Source organism: Amblyomma mixtum, chromosome 5 (assembly GCF_055824585.1).
Source record: "Amblyomma mixtum isolate Tamu chromosome 5, ASM5582458v1, whole genome shotgun sequence".
NCBI lineage: Eukaryota > Metazoa > Arthropoda > Arachnida > Ixodida > Ixodidae > Amblyomma > Amblyomma mixtum.
Window position 1 is genome coordinate 176,830,862 of NC_143016.1, and position 6,461 is coordinate 176,837,322.

The window sequence follows — 6,461 nt, forward strand, 5'->3', positions numbered from 1 at the left end:
CAAGCCGGAAAGAAAGAAAGGAAACCTATGCTCTTCTGAAATATGCTGCGGAATTGCGGTGGGGAGATATTTTGTGCCAGAATGTGCGACGTTTTGTGAAGCAGCGTGCTACTATCGCTCACAGCGCCTAACGCTTTCGTCGTTATACCCCGTTTGGCGCGACAAAAACACCTTGGGTTGACACCGAATGCGCAGCACCACCAACGGAGAATGTCAGAAGAAAATAATTGGATTGGTTATACTTGCTTTTTTGTAACTCCTTTTAATTAATGCCGTTTCCTCTTCATGCGCGACAATTAAACTCCAGCAAAGCATATGATGCCTGGAAGAATGAAACGCACAGTGTAGTATCACCTGTGGAGCTGCTTTAGTCAACGGAAAGGTGCAGTTGTACAGCGTCCCGATCTCGTGGCAAATACTTGAGGCTTTAATTCATGCTAACAGTGAACATCCTTACAACCAGCCGACGAGCCGATCGTATCTTCACGCTTGCATGACTTCTTCGAATATCGCGTACGGACTGTTTGGCCATCCTAACTAATTTAAACTATGCCAGATAGTAGTTGGAAACACCATTTGGGTTCAAGGCTGATACACGCAGCATTCAAGAAATTCGGAGTCGTCGTTACACATAGGTACTTCAGCCTCGTAACCTGTCCCACACAGTCAACACCACCAAACGCACTCTTCAATATAGGATTCAGAAGGCAGTGTAGACGCGATTAAGCCCATTAGCACGAATTACTCTGACCTTATTCAAGGCATAATCAGTTCCCAAGGAACGGGCATGGCACGAAGCTGATAAACGCTGATCCTAAACACGATAACACTCATTTCCCTCTGATAATTATTAACAGCAAACCCACTACTCCCACGACATCATCCATCCACAAACTCGTTATGCACTGCGTCTCCATGCGGTCAAATATTTTACAAAGCACCTCGCGCTGATCTCTCGTCGTGCCATTGGACAAGAGCCTCTCACTTTTCTGCTTGCAGAAAATAATCTAAAATTCGAGTCACAGAAAACGCACCCGATGTCAGGTACCCCTTCCATTCTAACCCCTTTGCTGTTTCTACTCTAGCTTGAGTAGTAAAAAAAACCTGAGAATGACATCCTACGAATAGTACTGACGCATTGGTTACCAGTCCGCATTTTAGACATATTTCGGGGAGTTAGAGGTAAGAATCTTACCAAATCCTTTGAAAAGAAGCGTGAAGAACGGAAAAAATTATGGGAAACCGTTCGAACAATTGAGGTGTATTTGGAAGTTGTTTACATGCCTTTTATTACATTCTGGCTGTCACATTTGTATTGGGTTTGCGCTAGTCAACTCCTATGCAGTTATAGGGTACTTATTCATACATCAGTAACGGCAAAATTGTCTTTGTGAGAAACACTTTAAATGTGGCAGCAGGCTACACCATCTAGCTTGCCTCTGCTCATTGTTCTCTCCGAAAGCAAGCAAGAAAAAAAAAGGAGCCCTAAAATTACAGATTTCAGCCACGTGGCGTTTACAAGGCGCAGTTTTTATCCGCTGAGCTACTCTGGCAACGCTGCTCACCTTGTTCCAAAGCTCGATGCTTTTGAGCTGGTCACAACCAAGGGCGCCGGAACGCATGGCGGGAGAAGGCCGGGACACTCGCGGTTGCACCAAACGCACACAGACGCCGGGCTTCTGCGCGCACCGCGTCAGACGAGCTGGGCAGTACCTGCCGCCGCGTGCAACTGCCTGCGCTTCGTTCTCTTGAGAAGAAAGCAGCGTGAGAGAGAAAAAAATGAGAGAGAAAGGGGTGGGGGAGGGGGCGAAGGGAGAAACCACTTCTCCGCAAGTTCCGAGCTGCTGGCACGCAGCATCAGCTGCCGCCGTTCAGAGCTCGCGCACACTCTCTATGCTCGGATTGCGTCGGTCTGAGGGCAACACGTGGGCGGTCACCCACACCGGCGCACGATTTTCAGTGCGCGTAGTGAGTGACTAACTACTGCGCGGTAAAGAAGCAGCTATGCATGCAAACAAGCAAAAAAAGCGGCTAATCACTGTCTTCGAACCGACGTCATTCATGTTCCTGCTTTTCATTTTCATTTATTTATTTTTAAAACTTAACGCAGTGTTTGCATCAAGTCTTGTTCTTGGTACGCGTCAATGGAGCAGTAATGCGGGGTATCGCCCTGTAGTGACGTGCGGAATGCAGCGGTAAATTCCCATGTACTTGATTACTGCTTGACGAAGCGGACACTGTTCTAACGCTGCCACTCTAGCATACGATTTTAAAACACTTTTGAAAGGTTACACTTCCCTGTTCACTTGCGAATTATACAGGGATGAATGCAGAAGACGAATGCTAAGGTCTTTCAGAAATTGCTCAAACTCTATAGACGTGAAGTGTGGCCCATTGTCAGAAACGATTTATTCCGGGTAACCTTCACGGGGAAATACAGAAAGCAAAAACTTTGTGACTGTAGATTGTGGAGACGTCGCAGCAGAAGTGTACCTTGGGTCACTTTGAAAAATAGTCCACTAGCGTAATCTCAAACTGACAGTCATGCAGAGCTCGCTCCAAGGAACCCATGATATCGAGGGCTGTCTTTTGCTATGGGCAGTCTGGAATGGCACCTACCGCAGTGGAGTACGAAATACCTTCGCGCTCTGGTCAGCTGCCTGCCAAATGCTGCTGGTCTCAACCATGGGCTCGACTTGCCGATCCATGCCCGGTCACCAAAACCACTCTCGTAGACGCGCCTTTGCCCCGACAATTTCGGGATGGGCCTCTTGTGCTGCGGCGACCACTTTCGGCGTCAGTGCTTCTGGAACAATAATACGCTCTTCACGGAGCAACAAGTTATCAACAACGAACAATTCTTGGCGCACCTTACAATACGGTTTGAGTTTACCGGCAGTGCTTTGTGCGAAGGCCATCACGACTGGACATAAGAAATGACTCGTTGTAACGTGTTGTCTTCAGTCAGATTTTGCTGAAATTGCTCTTTGGTGATGTACGATGACGCTTGAATGAAGGCTACAACTTCACCTGTCTACGTTTCTTCGTGCTGTAACGCTACCGGAAGACGGGACAGAGCGTCTGCAACTTGGTTTTCTAATCTCTTCAAGTATTGCGCCGTATAGTTATAAAGGAGAAGTCGCTCTGCCCGCCGAAGCGGCCGCCTACCAGTACCCTGACTTGACAGGAGAGATACCAAAGCCTGGTGATCCGTGTATGGCGGTCCCGAAGATACGTGTGCCAGTGCTCAATCGCCCCGACACAATGAGGGCTTCGCGTTCTCCCACGGCTTACCTTCTTTCTGCAGGCGACAGAGTTCTTAACGCAAACGGCAAAGTCAATAACTCATGCCCTTGCATTTTTGAAGGGCTCTAATGCCGCAGTATGATGCATCTGTGGCGACAACAAATGGAAGTGACGCGTCGAACATTCGGTGTACCGTCATGGTATCGAGCATGGACTTGACCTTCCGACCTTCGAACCTAGACACCCAGGTCCACAGGGAAGTTGGCATGAGTAAGTTTCCTGGGATTCTTTGTTTTTTCATGATGAACGACACAGCGCGCACAACAAACACTAAAATTCGACAATAGACGCACACCACAAGTGCTGGCTTTAAAAAGTGTGTTGAAACTCCGCGCTTTTAATGTCTGTCTCTTTTCCTTTTCTGTATGATGTTTGTGCGTGCGCTTTCGTTCATCACTATGGCATCAGGAAAGTTGAGACCAGAAGTATCGAACCCAGATAGTTCGCATTATTTGGTGTATCACGCATCAGATTATCTCCTTAAATATCCTGCATGAAATAATGGGAAGGAGGCGCAGTGTATCGAACACCACTTTCGACTGACATTTGGTATACTGAACTGCGCGCCACTAGCCTGCAAGTGGTGCATCTCCTACGGCACTCTTCGATTACTTTTCTGCACAGAGAAGAGCCGACAGCGAGGTCTTGGGCACTTGGTGGCAGCGCTCGAAGTGTGAGAGTGTATGGCACCTAGAATGTGGGGGAGTGCCTGAGGGTTGCCGTTGATCTACTGTGCTCATTTTTCACACCACATTTCTGTCATACGATGAAGCCAAGCTAACTTGGACAGGACAAGGTAAGTTGCTGGGCGAGTTGGTTCCGATATTCTATGACTACAGCGAAACGAACGGGACAAGAAGAAGGACAAGAAGAAGACAAGAAGCAATGTGTTGTGTCCCTGCCTGTGTCCTTCTTCTTCTCCCGTTCGTTGCGCTGCAGTCGTTGCGCAAGAAGCTCCTGTTTAATTGCTTTTAACACAGGAAAGAAACATGCGAGCATTCAATGTCATGAAATATTTATTCTCCAACTCCAGGCTTACATGTTCCCGTTCTCGCGGCAGTTCAGTGTTCGCTATACAAAAATCAACGGGCATTAACTCCACAGCAGCCAAGAACATTGTTTCGCAGCTTGTAGTAGCCTCGATGCGGCCGCATTGTTTGGCACTATAGCCATAGGCAAAGGCAGACACTCTGAAGGAAACAAGAGACGGTTCACTTTCATAAAGAATTATAACAGCAGCTACAATTCGTCACAGCGCGGATCGCGCGTTTTTCAGTGCTATTTGTTTCAATTCTTTCCGTCATGTCCATCTAGAGCACCTGATAACGAGATGGAAATAGCATGGTGTAGGCACTGCTAGGGATTGAGTTTAGCTCTCATTGCTGTAAAATACGTCTTCCTCGCGATTTCATTCGCGTAAGCAACCGGAATTCACTTGTTATACCGACTGTGCAAGTTAGTAGAAGTCAACAATGAGTGAGGTTCAATTTATCTAATTTGCTTCGTGGTAAATATTTGAGTTATTATTTTCTACGTCTAATAATTTAATTTTTATTTTATTATTATTTGAATGGCTGAATGGTTTAAATGCCTCGCTCAGTATACAAAGAAAGATACAGACATATGGTACAAAGATCCTTTTTCCTTCCTAAAGAGCTATCAAGGCATTGCAGTCGTAATTATCATACTCTTTAAACTACAAAGGTCAGTTGAGAAACTTGCGGAAATTTCATATCGAAAAGCAGTGCGAAAGACAGTGACTGGCAATAAGTACATAAGACGAGGGCAGAGGCAAACTGGAGTTTTATTTTACAATGAGCACGCTGGGAAGGAAAGAAACCAGGGCATCCGCTTTCGGGATAAAAAAAAAAAGAGGCGACAAAATGAGGTCTGGTGAATTAAAGGAATGATGTCTTCTTTACGCGCTAGACAAATGAAAGACTGGATGTGGCACCAATTTGTTTTGTCGAAAACTATAGCAAAATAAACGAAAAAAAAAAACTCGCCACTAACTAATATAAATTTCATTGTGGCTTGGTGTTCATCTCCAATGGCTTCTGCTCATTTTTTCCTTATGTATTTCTACATCACTCTCCAAGACAAGGGTCAATATGCGGAGGTGCAGAAATGAGCGTCTTTGAATAAGTAGAATTTGTAACGTTTGTCGTGGCGAAAAAATGAGATTTTGACGAAAAAAACTAAGGTTAGATTGCACGCATCACTGACTGTATAACTGTGTACAAGTGGAAAAAAGTGCGTTAAAAAACATATTTCTCTATCTAGTGCACTAGGTGAACATAGGAACATCCGCGCATTCGTTTTCTGCACTATAAAGAGCGATCAAGCGCCAATGCTCTTTCAAGCTTACCGCTGAATGCCGGACAACAAGGTGTGCGGCGCTGTCAAATGTTGCATCTCATGCCATGCATCGTACAAAAAATCTTAATACACTGTTCATAAAACATAACAATGCATGAAAGACGGTTACGAATTCAGAAACAAACTTATACATCAACCCTCTGCAGAACTATCAGTGTACCCAGCATTCTTTGTCCCTCGTGTACGGTTTCTTGCGAAACAATTATTTACGCCCTCTACATTGAAAAGCGTTGCAAAGCTTCCCTATCCTGCTAACATGCAAGTGCCCCTACATTCCAAATATTAGAAATTCGAGCACAAACGAGTTTCTGCCAGTCACGTGGTGCGGCTCTCAAAGTACTCAGCGCTAACTATCAAGCTTGTTCGTATTGTTCCCGACCAGTGGCTAAATTTCTGGTATTATTTAAACTATATAACGACGACAGCGTAACAATCGAGCTGGCCTAATCAAAGTAGAGGAAATGTGAAGTAAGTCAAACAAGCGTTAATGAGACAGTGGCTTGACAACAATACATAGGTCTTAAAATCACGCACAAACTACCCCGCCAAAATGTCCCTTGAAATGAAGAAGGCCAGCACTTTTTCCCGTGTATCGTTCAGCGCTGAATGCCTTGCTTATCACTGCGTTCGTTTGCTACGATCAGCATTGTTCTGCTCCCACACTATGGTTCCAGGGTGCTCCAGGAACAACTCAGCATGCCAATAAGTCCTGACATTTCCTTCTCTGCCCACTGACGCCAGCGCAAAACTACGCGGTGACTTCTTTCCCAATGCGG